Source organism: Heterodontus francisci, chromosome 22 (genome assembly GCF_036365525.1).
Source record: "Heterodontus francisci isolate sHetFra1 chromosome 22, sHetFra1.hap1, whole genome shotgun sequence".
Classification (NCBI taxonomy): Eukaryota; Metazoa; Chordata; class Chondrichthyes; order Heterodontiformes; family Heterodontidae; genus Heterodontus; species Heterodontus francisci.
Window position 1 is genome coordinate 57,623,153 of NC_090392.1, and position 17,804 is coordinate 57,640,956.

Below are 17,804 nucleotides of genomic sequence, written 5' to 3' on the forward strand. Positions count from 1 at the left end.
TGTTGCTTTGTTATGTAACTCAATGAGTTTATGTTCAAGGTTTCCGACAACCTTTAGATTTGAAATGAATCGGTTCATACTCTTTTCGTAGAATTGTAGAATGCTTATAGCACAGGAGGAGGCCATTCAGCCTGGCTTGTCTGTGCCGGACCTCTGCAAGAGCAACTTACCTAGTCCCACTCCCTGCCTTTTCCCCGTAGCCCTGCAAACATTTTCAGATAATTCTCTTTTAAAGATCTCCGTTGAATCAGCCTCAACCACACTCTCAGTCAGTGCATTTCAGACCCTAACTACCCACTGAGAGAGTTTTTCCTCATGCTACTGTTACTTCTTTTGCTAATCACTTTAAATCAGTGTCCACTGGTTCTGGATATTTTGGCCAATGGGAACAGCTTCTCCCTATATCTAGACTCCCCATGATTTTGAACACCTCGATCAAATCTCCCCTTAATGTTCTCCAGGGAGAACAGGCCCAGCTTCTCCAACCAATCCATGTAACAGAACTTCCTCATCCCTGGAACCATTCTCATGAATCTTTTCTGCACACTTCCTTAACATCCTTCCTAAAGTGTGGTGCCCAAAACTGGACACAATATTCCAGTGAAGGTCGAACCAGTGTTTTATACAGGTTTATCATAGCTTCCTTGTTTTTGTACTCTATGCCCCTGTTTATAATGCCCAGGATCCCACGTGCTTTATTAACTGCTTTCTCAACCTGCCCTGCAACTTTCAAAGATTTTTGCACATATGCCCCAGGTCCCTCTAGTCCTGCAACCCCTTTAGAATTGTACCCTTTAATTTATATTGCCGCCCTTCATTCTTCCTACCAAAATGAATAACTTCACACTTTTCTGCATTAAATTTCATCTGCCACTTGTCCGCCCATTCCACCTATGTCTTCTTGACGATTATCGCTATCCTCCTCCCTCACACTTCACAATACTTCCAAGTTTTGTGTCATCCATAAATTTTGAAATTGTGCCCTGTACACCCAGGTCTAGGTCATTAATACATAGCAAGAAAAGCAGGGTCCTAACACCAGCCCTGGGGGAAACCCCACTTCTCAAGTCAATTTGTTGTATCAAAGTTTAATATGGCTCCATTATATACATATAATTATACCAACTTATATCTATTGTAATCATTTCAGATAAATATGAAAGATGACTTTTAGAAATCAGGATCTAGGTTGCACTATTATTCAAATATAATCAAGTAACAGATCTAAAATTGTACGGGACACAATTTTCTTGTGAATTAATCAACATGGCAAACTAGCAGTAGAGGTAGACTGCAATCATGCACTTGTTTTACTTAATCGTTTAGATCCTATTACGTGTATAAGATTACTCATATAACTCAAAACAGGCTGAAATGTATCTTTATTCCACGTTATTAGATGGAAAATTTAATAATACCACTGACATAAGAATGTGCCCTGAACTCCGAGTGTGCTATCAGAATCTTAATGGGCAACGTGTTCTGTGCGTATTTAACCAGGATGTCGTAAGAGGCCAAAGTTGTCAACAAATGGAAAATTCTGATAAGTTATAAATAAGGTTGATGAGCTATTGGCACAAGTTGCCACATGGGGTTATAATTTAGTGGCTGTTACAGAGACCAGGCTGTAACATGGTCAGGAATGGGAACAAAGCATTCCAGCCTACAATGTATTCAGGAAGAACAGGGAAGGGGAAAATATAAATTAGAGCAGTGGCAGTATTGATCAAGGATAATATTACAGTTCAACAATTTATGAATGGCTTCAAAGACTGAATCTATTTGCTTAGAGTTAAGGAATAAAAAAGGAGCTGTTACATTGCTGGCTGTTTATATAGACACTGAAATAATGAAAAGGAGATTGAGGAGCAAATCTGTAGGCAAATTTCAGAGAAATGTAGAAATAATAGAGCAGTAATAGTAGAGAACTTCAATTACCCTGATATAGACTAGGAAACAAAAATAAACAGCAAGGAGGATGAAGAACTCCTAAAATATGTACAAGATAACCTTTTTAACAAGGAATGAAACAGTGCTGGATATAATTCTGGGAATGAAGTAAGGCAAGTGGAGTATATTTCAATGGGATAACACCTGGGTAATAGTGATCATATTATTAGGTTTATGGAACGGGACAAAGAAAAATCAAAGTGAAACTACCCAAGAGAGCGAAACTCAGTGATTTGAGAAGGGATCTAGCACAGTGGTCTGGCCAAAAAGGTTTGGCCAGGCAAACAGTAAAGGAGATTTATGACAAATGTCCAGGACATGTCAAAGAACTAGGCAGCGTATAAAGAGTGCAAGGAGAAATTTTAAAAATATATAAGGTCAAAGCAAGTGCATGAGAAAAGATTAGCAGATAACATAAAAGGGAACCCAAAATCCTTTCTCAAGATATAAAAAGTAGAAAGATAGTTAAAGGGATGGTAGGGATGATTCGGGACAAAAAAGGAAAACTTCTTGTGGACGCAGAGAGCATAGCTGTGCTACCAAATGTATACTTTGCCCTTTTCTTTAGTGAAGACAGATACAAAGTTAATGTCAGAGTAGAGGAGGGGGCAATAGAGATAATGGGTAGGATAAAAATAGAAAGGTGATTCTAAATAGATTGGCATTACTCAACCATTAAGTCATCTAGCCTAGATGGGATGTATCCAAGGTTGCTAAGGGAAGCTAGCATGGGGATAGCAGAAGCTCTGACCACAATTATTCACTCCTCCTTGGGTATGGAATGGTGGCAGAGAATTAGAGGATTGCAAATGGTACACTCCTGTTCAAAAAAAGGAAGAGATGGATAAACCTGATAAGCACAGGTCAATCAGTCTAACGTCAGTGATGGGAAACAACTAGAAACAATTGTCAAGGACAGATTAATTCTCACTTGGAGAAGCATGGGCTAATAAGGAACACCCAGCATGGGTTTGTTAAAGGCAAATTGTGTCTGACTAAACTAATTGATTTTTTTGAAGTAACAGAGAGGGTGATGAAGGTGGGGTAGTTGATGTATATCCGAACTTAAAAAGTCATTTGATAAAGTAGCTCATAAGAGACTTATTCAGAAAATAGAAGCACATGGTATTAAAGGGAGGGTGTTAACTTGGGTACAAAATTGGCTAAGGGAGAGGAGGCTAAGGAGGAGAGTAGTAATGAATGGATGTTTTTCTCACTGGCGAGAAGTATGTGTTGTGGTATCCCGGGAATCAGTATTAAGACCATTGCTTTTCTTGCAATACATAAATGACCTGGACTTGAGTAATGGGGATACAATCTCGAAGATTGTGAACAAAACAAACCTTAGCAATGTAGTAAGTTATAGAACTTGTAAATTGGGGCATTGAATATAAAAGGAAAGAAGCCTTGATATACTTTGGCAAATGACTGGTTAGGCCTTAGCTTGAGTATTGTGTACATTTCTCGGCACCACACTTTAGGAATGATATCAAGGCCCTGGAGAGGTACAGAGGAGGTTTACCAGATGATACCAGGGATAAGGGACTTCAGTTATGTCAAAAGATAGGAGAAGCTGGGATTATTCTCCTAAGAGCAGAGGAGGGTTAAGGAAAGATCTAATAGAAGTATTTAAAATCATGAATGGTTGTGATAGTTTCTCCCAACTTACTTAATTTCCTCTGGCAAGTGGGTCAATAACTAGAGTTCATAGATTTAAAATGATTGGCAAAAGATCAACAGGGGGAAAAAGGGAAATTTCTTCACACAGAGGGTTGTTAAGATCTGCCATACACTACCTGAAAGGATGGTGGAATCAGATTCCATTTTAAAAGGCAATTCGATATGTACTTGAAGGGGACTAATTTGCAGGGTTATGGGGCTAAATTGAACAGTTCTTTCAAAGAGCTGGTGCAGGCGTGATGGGTCAACTGACCTCCTTCTGCACTGTAAAATTCTTTGAATGTTAGAGCATGGGTAAATTCTAAAATAAAAATAGAAAACTCTGGAAATGCACAGAAGGTGGGAAAGTGTGTCAAACAAAATGGTATATTAACATTCATGGTGTAACTCTCCATTAGAACTGGCACAATCAGTGGGAGAAACTCACCTTATCAGACTGATAAAAAGAAAGAGGTGGGAGGATGCGGGGTTATGGGAAGTGCAATCAGGTGTCAAATATGCCAGAAATTTAATAATCACTATTAAACATTGGCTGATATAAATGGTAGTTGAGTTGCTGAACATAAAGGTGATATCCTGTGCAGTGTCATGACATTGATATAGATAATCTTAATTTACATAAATTAGTGGCATTCTCAGGTTCCACTGTGTCCAGTTCAGGACCATGGAGGACTGAATACAGGTAGGACCAGTGCCAATGGCATTCCCATTTCAATGCTGTTACACATGATTTTGAACATTTGTAGAAAATTCACAAATTGGTGCGAATTCATTTCTCATCATCTGCTTTCTCAGAGCAAATTCCAAATATGGATATATTGTTTTGTCAAATGGTAATGAGATTTTCACAACACATTTTTAAAAATAAAAACCTGAGGTGAAATTTCACTCATTTTAGTGGAAAAGCGCATGAATATTTCACTTCATTTTATCAGGGAAATACTGTTCCCTTAAAAGGGGTTTGCCATGACAAAGAATAGGAAACATTTTGTCACTGATGCCCTGTAATGCTTTGCAGTGCTTGGAAGGTTGTGCAAACTGATGCACTTCATCGGCACATGTAGTTAGTTCATGATCTGAAAGCTTTGTGCTGCTGCCCATCCCTAGTTGTCATTAAAGCATTAAGAGTCAACTGCTTCGTTATGGCTGGAGTCACATGTAGACCAGACTTGGTAGGGATAGCAGGTTGGCAGACAGTCAACCCATTGGGTTTTATGACAATCTGAAGCTTTCAGTGTAATTCTCTGCTGCTAGCCCACAAGTTACCAGATTTATTGAATCCAGTTTCACAATTTACCATGGTGGGAATTAAATTCAATTGTTAGGTTGCTGGTCCAGTACCATAATAATGAGGCTATCATACCCAATTGGGAGAGCGGGGAGTAGGGTTAGGTTAGCATAGGTGCAGACACACCTCTGTTTTCTTGTACAAGTGGCCATTCTGCACTTGATAGAGATTGCCAGCAGGTTCATTGGCCACCTCTGTGTGTTCCATTGTCTGGTCACCTGAATGTGCGTATTTTAGTTTGAAATGTATTGGTTTTAAAATATATCACACCAGTTATTTCATCTATTGCTTTACACTATAAGTTTCAGCCTGTACTGGTTCACTGTGCAAAAAAATTGGGCAGTATCTCTCTAGTTCTAATTAATATGGCCCACAGTAGAAAATGTTCCCAATTTGCCACTTAATTGGCATTTCATTGGAGGTGTTATATTCAAGCAATGGCATAAGGAATTATAATGGGTCCAACTTAAATTATTCAGTTCTGCCTGATGTTTGACAGTCAGCAGAACCCAACAGGAAATCAAACACAGGTGAGCAGTACTGAGAGCTGTTATAGTTTTGGTTGACTGCAAAGTCACAGAGCCTTCAGAGAGGCCACAGGATACATAAATTGAAAAGAGTCCACGCTGGAGTGCAACTGGGACTGAGGCACAGTTACTTTTCATTTAAGTGTGCTGCACCTAACGTTGGAGTGCCTAATACTAATGCTGGGTGCTTGAATAGGAAAGCTGGAGTAAACCTCAGCTTTTTATAATCACAAAAAAGGATAAAAATATTAACACTTGCTTAAAAGATAAGATAGAGGTTCATGTGCCAACTTCACTGTATAAGCTGGGATAGAATTGTTTTTCTTCTTTTAACATGGGCTTTCAAAGGAGCAGCAGTGTCCCAGAACAATAAATGTGCGGATCCAATAATATGATTAGCGTTGTGATGATTTAATTACATTCAAGATGCTATCTGTCTTTAAAAATATTTTTTGTGAATGTAAGTAGTTTATAGACCCCCTAACAGTAGGTATATAGTCTGACAGAATATTAATCAAGAAAAAAAAGGAGCTTGTAACAAAGGCAATGCAGTAATCATGGGAGAATTTAATCTTCATATAGATCAGACAAATACAATTGGCAAAATTGATTTAGAGGAAGAGTTCATGAAAAGCATTCAAGAGTTTCCTAGCAATCTATGTAGTGTCATCTGTCGCTCTCTGGTAGCCTTGGCTCTGAATAAGAAGGTTGTGGTTTCAAGTCTTACTTCAGGACTTAAGTACAAAAAATCAAAGCTAACATTCCAATGCAGTACTGAGGTAGTGCTGTTGGAGGTGCAGTTTTTCAGATGAGACATTAAACTGAGGCCCTATCTAATCTCAATTAGATGTAATGGGTGTTGTTGCATTTTATTTTAAGAAAAGCAGAGGATTTACTCCCAGTGTTCTGGTCAATATTTTTCCCTCAATCAGCATCACAAAAACAGATTATCTGGTCATCATCGCATCGCTGTTCATGGGAGCTGGCTGCTGTGTTTCCTGCATTACAATAGTGAATACACTTCAAAAGTAATTAATTGGTTGTTAAGCACGTTGGGATGTCTGGTGATCATGAAAGGTGCTATATAAATGCAAATCTTTATTTTTCTTTTTGGACCAACACCTTGTGGAAACAACCAGTGACAAGGCTATTTTAGATCTTCTCTTGTGTAATGAGACAGGTTTAGTTAGTAATCCCATTATAAGTGATCCTCAAGGGAAGAGTAGTATAATAGAACTTCACATCGGGTTCGAGAGTGACAGACATAAGTCTGAAATTAGAGTATTAAACTTAAATAAAGTCAATTACATTGGTATAAGAGGCAAATTGTCTAAGGTTGATTGGAAAATTAGCTTGGTGGGAGGTAAGCATTGATGAAAATTTAAAGAAATATTTCATAATTCTCAATGAGAATTCTTCATTGAGAAATAAAAACTCCACAGGAAAAATGATCCATCCATGGCTCAGTAAAGAGGCTAAAGTCTTGGATTAAAAGAAGAGGCTTATAATATTGCCAAGAAGAGTGCTAAACCTGGGTTTTGGAAGAATATTAGAAACCAGCAGAGACTGACCAAAAGATTGAGAAAAAGGGAGAAAATAGATTGAGAGTAAACTAACAAGAAATATGAAAACAGATTGTAAAAGCTTCACTAGGTATGTAAAAAGGAAGAGAGCAGTGAAAGTAAGCATGGGTTACTTTGAGGCTGACAGAAAAAATTATAATGGTAAATAAGGAAATTGAAGAGATGTTTGACAAATTTTCTGTGTCTGGCTTCACAGTAGATGATACAAAAACCATACCAGAAATAGTGGAGAACCAATGATCTCTTGAGTGGGAGGAAATTAAAGTAACTAGTATTAGTGCAGAAATAGTACTGGAGAAATTAATGTGACTAAAAGCCAACAGATTCCCTGGACCTGATGGCTTACATCCTGGGTTTTAAAAAATGTAACTGCAGAAATAGTGGGATGAATTTTCAGATCTTCCCATTGGGGGTGGGAATGGAGACAACGGAGCCAAAAATACCAGCGCCAGCCGGCATGCCAGTTTCCCAGCACGGGACACATGTTCACCAGGGCAGGGGGAGGTTGGCATCACGATCCCTGATTAAGGCCAATTTTTAAAAAATTCTTTCATGGGATGTGAGTGTTGCTGGCAAGGTCAGTATTTGTAGGCCATCTCTAGTTGCCCTTCAGAAGGTTTAGTTAGTAATCTCATTGTTGAACTGCTGCAGTCCATGTGGTGTAGGGACACCCACAGTGCTGTGCGGGAGGGAGTTCCAAGTTTTTGATCCAGTGACAGTGAAGGAACGGCAATATAATTCCAAGTCAGGATGGTATGTGGCTTGGAGGAGAACTTGCAGATAGTGGTGTTCCTATGTATCTTCTGCCCTTGTCCTTCTATGTGGTGGACATTGTGTGTTTGGAAGGTGCTTTCAAAGGAGGCTTGCCGAGTTGCTGCATTGCATCTGGTATATGGTACCATACTGTGCGGCTTTGATGGAGGGAATGAATGTTGAAGGTGGTGGATGGGGTGACAATCAAGTGGGCTGCTTTTCCTGAATGGTGTCGAGCTTCTTGAGTATTGTTGGAACTGCACTCATCCTGGCAAGTGGAGAGTATTCCATCACACTCCTGACTTATGCCTTGTAGATAGGGGAAAGGCTTTGAGGAGTCAGGAGGTGAGTTACTCGCCGCAGAATTCCCAGCCTCTGACCTGCTCTTGTAGCCACAGAATTTATATGGCAGGTAGAGTTAAGTTTAGTTTCTGGTCAATGGTAACCTCCAGGATGTTGATGGTGGAAGATTCAGCGATGGTAATGCCATTGAATGGCAAGGAACAATGTTTAGATTCTCTTTTGTTGGAGATGCTCATTGCCTGGCACTTGTGTGACATGAATATTACTTGCCGCTTATCAGCCCAAGCCTGAATGTTGTCCAGGTCTTGCTGCATGTGGACACAGCCTGCTTCAGTATCTGAGCAGTTGCGAATGTGAGTGAACATTGTGCAATCATCAGCGAACATCCACACTTCTGACCTTATGATGGAGGGAAGGTCATTGATGAAGTAGCTGAAGATGGTTGGGCCTAGGGCAATACCCTGAGGAACTGCTGTAGCAATGTCCTTGGATTTAGATGTTTGGTCTCCAACAACTACAACCATTCTACTTTGTGCTAGGTATGACACCAACCAGTGGAGAATTTTTCTGCTGTTGACTTCAATTTTGCTAGGGTTCCTTGATGCCACACTCGGTCAAATGCTGCCTTGATGTCAAGGACAGTCACTCTCATATCACCTCTGGAATTCAGCTTGGACCAAGGTCTGGAGCTGAGTGGCCCTGGCAGAACCCAAACTGAGCATCGGTGAGTAAGTTATTGCTGCGTGAGTGGCATTTGATAGGACTGCCAATGACTCCTTCCATCACTTTGCTGATGATCAAGAGTAGACTGATGGGGCAGTAATTGGCTGGAGTAGATTTGTCCTGATTTTTGTGGACAGGACATACCGAGGCAAATTTCCACATTGTCGGGTAGATGCCAGTGTTGTAACTGCACTGGAACAGCTTGTCTAGGGGAGCGGCTAGTTCTGGACACAAGTATTCAGTACTACAGATGGATGTTATCAAGGCCCCCTAACTTCTGCTGTATCCAGTGCCTTCAGCCTTTGTTGATATCACGTGGGGTGAATCAAATTGGCTGAAGACTAGCATCTGTGATGCTGCGGACCTCAGGAAGAGGCCAAGATGGTTCATCCACTCGGTACTTCTGGCTGAAGATTTAATTGTACATTACCATTCATGACTGGATGTGGCAGGACTGCAGAGCTTTGATCTGATCCATTGGTTGTGGTATCACTTTGCTCTGTCTGTTGTATGCTGCTTCCACTGGTTAGCATGCATGTAGTCCTGTTTTGTAGCTTCACCAGGTTTTTCTCTTTCTTTTGGGCCTCCTTATCTCGAGAGACAATGGATACGCGCCTGGAGGTGGTCAGTGGTTTGTGAAGCAGCGCCTGGAGTGGCTATAAAGGCCAATTCTGGAGTGACAGGCTCTTCCACAGGTGCTGCAGAGAAATTTGTTTGTTGGGGCTGTTGCACAGTTGGCTCTCCCCTTGCGCCTCTGTCTTTTTTCCTGCCAACTACTAAGTCTCTTCGACTCGCCACAATTTAGCCCTGTCTTTATGGCTGCCCGCCAGCTCTGGCGAATGCTGGCAACTGACTCCCACGACTTGTGATCAATGTCACACGATTTCATGTCGCGTTTGCAGACGTCTTTATAACGGAGACATGGACGGCCGGTGGGTCTGATACCAGTGGCGAGCTCGCTGTACAATGTGTCTTTGGGGATCCTGCCATCTTCCATGCGGCTCACATGGCCAAGCCATCTCAAGCGCCGCTGACTCAGTAGTGTGTATAAGCTGGGGGTGTTGGCCGCTTCAAGGACTTCTGTGTTGGAGATATAGTCCTGCCACCTGATGCCAAGTATTCTCCGAAGGCAGCGAAGATGGAATGAATTGAGACGTCGCTCTTGGCTGGCATACGTTGTCCAGGCCTCGCTGCCGTAGAGCAAGGTACTGAGGACACAGGCCTGATACACTCGGACTTTTGTGTTCCGTGTCAGTGCGCCATTTTCCCACACTCTCTTGGCCAGTCTGGACATAGCAGTGGAAGCCTTACCCATGCGCTTGTTGATTTCTGCATCTAGAGACAGGTTACTGGTGATAGTTGAGCCTAGGTAGGTGAACTCTTGAACCACTTCCAGAGCGTGGTCGCCAATATTGATGGATGGAGCATTTCTGACATCCTGCCCCATGATGTTCGTTTTCTTGAGGCTGATGGTTAGGCCAAATTCATTGCAGGCAGACGCAAACCTGTCGATGAGACTCTGCAGGCATTCTTCAGTGTGAGATGTTAAAGCAGCATCGTCAGCAAAGAGGAGTTCTCTGATGAGGACTTTCCGTACTTTGGACTTCGCTCTTAGATGGGCAAGGTTGAACAACCTGCCCCTTGATCTTGTGTGGAGGAAAATTCCTTCTTCAGAGGATTTGAATGCATGTGAAAGCAGCAGGGAGAAGAAAATCCCAAAAAGTGTGGGTGCGAGAACACAGCCCTGTTTCACACCACTCAGGATAGGAAAGGGCTCTGATGAGGAGCCACCATGTTGAATTGTGCCTTTCATATTGTCATGGAATGAGGTGATGATACTTAGTAGCTTTGGTGGACATCCGATCTTTTCTAGTAGTCTGAAGAGACCACGTCTGCTGACGAGGTCAAAGGCTTTGGTGAGATCAATGAAAGCAATGTAGAGGGGCATCTGTTGTTCACGGCATTTCTCCTGTATCTGACGAAGGGAGAACAGCATGTCAATAGTCGATCTCTCTGCACGAAAGCCACACTGTGCCTCAGGGTAGACGCGCTCGGCCAGCTTCTGGAGCCTGTTCAGAGCGACTCGAGCAAAGACTTTCCCCACTATGCTGAGCAGGGAGATTCCACGGTAGTTGTTGCAGTCACCGCGGTCACCTTTGTTTTTATAGAGGGTGATGATGTTGGCACCTCATTTTTAGGTATGCCTGGTGTTGCTCTTGGAATGCTCTCCTGCACTCTTCATTGAACTGAGATTGATCTCCAGGCTTGATGGTAATTATAGAGTGAGGGCTATGCCAGGCCATGAGGTTAAAGATTGTGGATGAATAAAATGTTGCTGCTGCTGATGGCCAACAGTGCCTCATGGATACTCAGTTTTGGGCTGCAGGATCTGTTCTGGGTCTATCCCATTTAGCAGAGTGGTAGTGCCTCACAGTACAATGGAGAGTATCCTCAGTATGAAGATGGGACTTCATGTCCACAAGGACTGTGCTGTGGTAACTCTTACTAATACTGTCTACATCTGTGATAGGTAGATTTGTTAGGGCAAAGACAAGCAGGTTTTTCCCTCTTATTGGTTCCTTCACCCCCTGCCGCAGACCCAGTCTGAATGATATGTCCTTAAGGACTTGATTACCTCAGTCAGTGGTGGTGCTACTGGACTCTTGATGATGGTATCTCGGAACTGTTTTTTCCTCCTCTGTTTAAAACTGTGTGCCTTTAAGACTGAACACAGTATGCCAGCAGCTCCACCTGTTTCCTAGGCCACAGCAGGAGAGAGAGAGGTCACATGGTGTACTGTAACTTTTAATTATGGGTAAAGACTGGCTTCAACCTGTTTGAGCTAGAGTCCAGCGAAGCATGCTCTGAAGGAAGAAGCTGTCTATCTCTCTGAGCAGGAAAATCTACATTTATCTTCAGGCTCTGTATTTTCTCAAGAGTGAAAATAAAACCCTGGAAAAAAAGAACATTTGTCTTCAAGAGGGACTCTCTGTCATTTGTTTGTGTTTGCTGCAATTCTCAGTAAAATTTCTATTGTAAAACTACCAATTTTAGTTTAGTTTAGAGATACAGCACTGAAACAGGCCCTTCGGCCCACCGAGTCTGTGCCGACCATCAACCACCCATTTATACTAATCCTACACTAATCCCATATTCCTACCACATCCCCACCTGTCCCTATATTTCCCTACCACCTACCTATACTAGGGGCAATTTATAATGGCCAATTAACCTATCAACCTGCAAGTCTTTGGCATGTGGGAGGAAACCGAAGCACCCGGAGGAAACCCACGCAGACACAGGGAGAACTTGCAAACTCCACACAGGCAGTACCCAGAATTGAACCCGGGTCGCTGGAGCTGTGAGGCTGCGGTGCTAACCACTGCGCCACTGTGCCGCCCCTTGAGGCTGCGGTGCTAATTTTAGAATCTAAATAGACCTGTGGCTATACTCCTTGTCAAAAGAACTGTGTGACTCCTGCTGCAACCAAAGTGCTTTACACGTCTATCAGTTATAAATTGTCAAATTCGCCTGGAGACCTCAAGTGGCATCTGATTATTCGAATCTGGGACACCTCATCAATCAGGAACATAACTCACCAGGGCTTACAAACCAGCTACTTATTTATTTCCTAAGAAATACTATTTCTAAAACCAGTTAACTGTTGATTTTGAATGTATGTGTGTGTGCATTTGGGTTAAGAAAAAATAAGAAGTTGTAAGGTCTTTAGATATAGGTTTACCTTAATAGTGTTAAGATAGTTTATTAATAAATAGTTAATTTGTTGTAGTCTAAAGATACCTTGTTTGTTCTGTTTTATTCTGGGGGTTACTGAAGTGTTTAATTTGGCTAATTTCGGGTAGGTGGAAAACTTTAATAATATGCTGCGACCTGTGGAGTATTGGGACGGAATTGACAGTGCATTACTCTCGCCTCGGTCGTAACAATGGACATTGAAGTCCCCTAATCAGAGTATATTCTGTGCCCTTGCTGCCTTTAGTGCTGCTTCCAAGTGGTGTTCAACATGGAGGAACACTAATTCATCAGCTGAGGGAGGACAGTTGTTGTTAATCTGCAGGAGATTTTCTTGCCCGTGTTTGACCTGATGCTATGAGACTTCCTGGGGTCCAGAGTCAACGTCAAGGACACCCAGGGCAACTCCCTCCTGGTTGAATACCACTGTGCCGCATGGCTCTGTCCTGCTGGTGGGTGATGGAAGAGTCTGAGACATTGGCTGCAAGGTATGAATCAGTGAGTATGGTTATGTCAAGCTATTGCTTGACTAGTCTGTGGGACAGTTCTTCCAATTTTGGCACAAGTCCCCAGATGTTACTGACGAGGAATTTGCAGGGTTGTCCAGTTTTATTGTTTTTTGACTTTTCTGTGGCAGTTTGCTACAACTGAGTGGCTTGCTTGGCTATTTCAGAGAGCAATTAAGAGTCAACCACATTGCTATGGGACTGGAGTCACTTGTCGGCCAGACCAGGTATGCACGACATATTTCCTTCCCGAAAGGACATGAGTGAACCAGATGAGTTTTTAGGATAATCTGGTAGCTTCATGATCAACATTACTGAGACTAGCTTCTAATTCCAGATTTATTAACCAATTGAATTTCAATTCCACCAGCTGCCGTGGTAGGATTCGAACTCATGTCCCCAGAGCATTAGTCAGGGTATCTGGATTACTAGTCCAGTAACATTACCACTACGTTACCACTCTCATTGAGAGCTCGTCAATGGGGAGAGGTGTTGTGATTTTCACGGGTGAACATGGCCTGCATGCACTGTCTGGGGCAAGCCAGCTGAAGGGAGGTGGGTACACAGTGGGAAGCCAGATATGGCCACTCCAAGAAATTAGCTGGGCCCAATAAAAGAGTGACCAGCGCAGAGGAGGACTCTTTCATTGACAAAGAAGTGCCATTGGCGCAGCGCAAGTGGCAAGGTGAGTGGGCAGGCAGTGCAGGGGGGTCATCATCAAAAACAATTGGGGGACCGACCTGAGCACAAGGAAGGCAGCAGCTGGCAATGGGGACATGACTCTCAGATTTTGGGTCAAGTGGCGACGAGAAGCAGCACCCTCTGCAGAAAGGGCAAAGTCCCAGGCATCAGGAGGGCAGGTGAGAGGGACGAGGGGCAGGAAGAAAACGGTGGCCACGCCCTCAGTAGAGGGTCTACTGGTGAAGAAGGGAGATGACCGAGAATTAGTGTCACTGGAGACTGTGACTCTCCAGGCAGATGGTTCAGACATCTGTGCCCTCGTCACCGAAGACCTCACACCTCGCAGCACTGGTTGACATGCCCTGCCAGCAGCCATCAAATTCACTGTGTCCTTGAACTTCTTCACCTCTGGCTCCTTCCAAGGATCATCTGCAGGTCTTGGGGGCATCTCGCAGTCGGCTGCACACGACTGCATTTCACAGCTTACTGATGCCCTATATGCCTGAGCTGGACAGCACATTCAGTTCACAACAGATGAGGCCTCACAGGCACAGAGGGCAGTGCGTTTCCATTCTCTCAATATTCAGCTGGTCTGCGACCACAGCAAGAACTTCCTCCGTGTGTGCACTTGCTTTCCTGGCAGCTGCCATGACTTCTTCATCAGTCCAGGCTGCTGCAGCTGTTCACTCCAATCTCCAACATCTGTAGATGGATCCTCGGGGAAAAGGGATATCCCTTGAAGAGGGCTAATGACCCCTCCACGAAAGCCCCAGACGAAGGCATAGAGGTGCTACAACCAAAGGCATCTGTTCACGAGGACAACAATTGAGCAGGCTATCAGGCTTCTGAAGATGTGTTTCCAGTGCCTGGACCGGTCAGGTGGCATCCTGCAATACCCTCCTGCAAGAGTCTCGCTCATAGTGCTGGTCTGCTGCGCTCTCCATAACATAGCCCTCCATAGAGGTGTGGACCTTGCAGCCCTTGAAGGTGACAGCTTGTTGTGGGAAGAGGGGAAGCAGGACATGGAAGAGGAGAAGGAAGCGAATGCAGCTGGGGAAGGTGGAGGGCACCATGCTTTTCCGGCTGCACTGGGAGCAGGCAGTGCACGGCTCAGGGCACGAAGGTCTCGTCAGAATGCCATGAATGTTCGGGATCATCTGACGCAGGAACTTTTCAAATGAGCCCCTCTGACTCTAGATGACCAGTATTGTATGGCATTCACCCTGAGATGCCTATGCTAACGCACCCATTGAAGACGCAGCCTGGAACATGTAAACTCTTCCTGCCAATGATGGATAGACACCTGCCCAGAATTTTTGCCATCACTGTTGAGGGACCTTTGATCCCTCTTTTCTTGCCCCATCATCAATAAACGAATCGCGCACGTCTGGCTTCAGGTGTCATTATTTACTTTGTGCTCATAAAGGAAAACAGCGCACAGTTACAGGAAGAAGATACCTCAGTGACCCACTCAGTGCTCCGCGTGATGCAGTGCTCCTTTTGTGGCCTCGGAGGTGTTGCAGGCAGCCTGCTCAGCTGTCTCAGCTTGCAGCTGAGATGCATATGGAAGTTGTCCTTGTCATGGAGGTGCACGTGTGGACATCTCCAGAGGCTGCTGCACCTGAATCATTGCAGAGACAGCCTCTGTCATGGGGCTGTGCTGCACAGATGCTCCCACCGTCGGAGAAATCAGGGAAGCTGAAGGTGATGGTCCCCGTGAGTTTTTTTTATTCGTTCGTAGGATGTGGGCATCGCTGGCTAGGCCAGCATTTATTGCCCATCCCTAATTGCCCTTGAGAAAGTGGTGGTGAACTGTCTTCTTGAACTGCTGCAGTCCTTGAGTGGTGTGTGGCACCTTTATCCTCCTTGGTGAACTTCTCAGCCCTTGGCTGTCGCTCCAGATGTCTAGAGGGGAGCACCAGTTGGGGCACAAATGGCATCTCTTCCAAATATCCCTGCATCACCAGCAGGCTACAGAGTGCAGCATGCATTCTGTATACATCAGAGCACAATTTCTGAATCCACTCTGAGTGCCACTGCATATGGTTCTCCATGAGGTTGATCATTCTCTCAATGGAGGAGCTCATGCACTCAAAGCCCTGAGCCACGTTAGTTTACATGAGCTGGATGGACTCCTGCATTCTCAGCCCATGACCCCGCATTGCCTCAGAGAACTCTGACATGTGGGAGCACATCTGCTGCTGCTGGCCTAAGTAGAGACTCCTTTCCTGTGACTCCTGAAGTCCTGCATCTGTGCCCAGCTGATCAGGGCTGAGTCTGCCCTCCCTGCCCAGAGGGGAACTGCCTACAGCTGCCTCTGCCTCTGGTACCTCCTTCTGCACACAAGTGTGTACTGTTTATCCAGTGTCACCTCATCGAAACGCATGCAAGGACCCACTGAGGTGAGTGTATCTGTGCTGGTGGATGGTACACATTTAAGGTGTGATGTGCTTCCTCAGAACTTGGCTGGTCATCTCAGCCCATTTCAGCGGGTGGACGTCTGAATGTGTGGGAGACAGAAGAAAAGATCATGTGAGGTGGCCTTGAAGAGCAGAGGCCTATGTAGTGTTGAAACCTTCCAATGCAACTCAGTGTTTGGCATGCTGTCGGATGGGGTGGAGTGCAATGCACCTCCCTTAATGACCACATTGCCTTCTGTAATCATCATCTCCACTGTGAGTACCCATTTCTCCATGGCTGACTTCCTCAATGTCAGACACTCGGGCTACTTCCATCACTCCCTCCTCCATTGGTATGACGACTTCGATGTAGGGTATGCCTCCACCCATTTGGGCGCTCTTTTGGGCATTATGAGCCCATTTCTTATGCAAGGAGAGTGAGAAAAGGCACTACTGTCCTCTATGGCAAATGGCAGCTGCTCCAGTTCATTGGAAGCTGCATGTTTCAATGCTGGCAGCTCCTACAGCAGCACAGACTCTGAGACTTGGGATGCGGTCAGTAACGGCCCTGGGCACGCTCCCCTCCCATGTTCAGGAGCAGCATGCACCCTGAGGCTCTTCAGCTGATTGTCTGCTGGAGGCTGAATACCCAGAGGCATGTCCTGAGGGTTGGAGGTAGCACTCACTTTGCCAATCCAATCCAGTGGATGCATTGTTTGTGATCTCCCAAGATACCCTAGATTCTGGAATCCACAGAACGGAAGGCAGCAAATGTAACCTGCTATTCCGGAAAAGAGGGAGAGAGAAAACAGAGGACTTATTAGTCTGACATCAGTTGTCAGAAAAATGCTGGAATCCAGTATTAAGGAAGTGGTAACAGGACGCTTTGAAAATCCTAATATGATTAGGCAGAATCAATATGGTTTTATGAAAGGGAAATTATGTTTGACAAATCTACTAGATGTTTGGAGGATGTAGGATGTAGGGGAACCAGTGGATGTAGTGTACTTGCATTTTCAAAAGGCATTCAATAAGGTGCCACACAAAAGGTTATTGCACAAGATCGGGGCTCATGAGGTTTGGGTTAATATATTAGCATGGATAGAGGACTGGTTAAAGGATAGAAAACAGAGAATATAAATAAATGGGTTATTTTCAGTTTGGTCATCTGTTATTAGTGGCATGCTGCAAGGATCAGTGTTGGGATCTCAGTTATTTACAATGTTTCCAAGTTTGCTGATGATACAAAGCTCGGTGGGAAAGTAAGCTGTGAAGAGGAGATCTGGGAGAGATTTTAACTCACACAAAGTCCATTCACTTGCACAGAGTTAAAATTGGGCCTTTAGGGATACAGACAAGATAGGTTAAGTGACTGGGCAAGAAGGTGATAGATGGAGTGTAGTGTGGAGAAATATGAGGTTATTGCCTTTGGTAGGAGAATAAAAAAACAGAATGAGCGTGAAATTTGGATCCGTCGCCTCGCTGAAGATGGCACTACAGAAGCCGAGCTAGTGGGGCGTGCTGCGCCTCCGTGTGGTGGGCCATGCTGAGAAGGGCGCTCAAGTGGTCATCCACCGTGTGCGCTGAAAACAGGAAGTGGCTACCAGCTGATGTGATGCCCAACTTCCAAGTTTGAAGCAGGTAGGTCCATTGGTCGA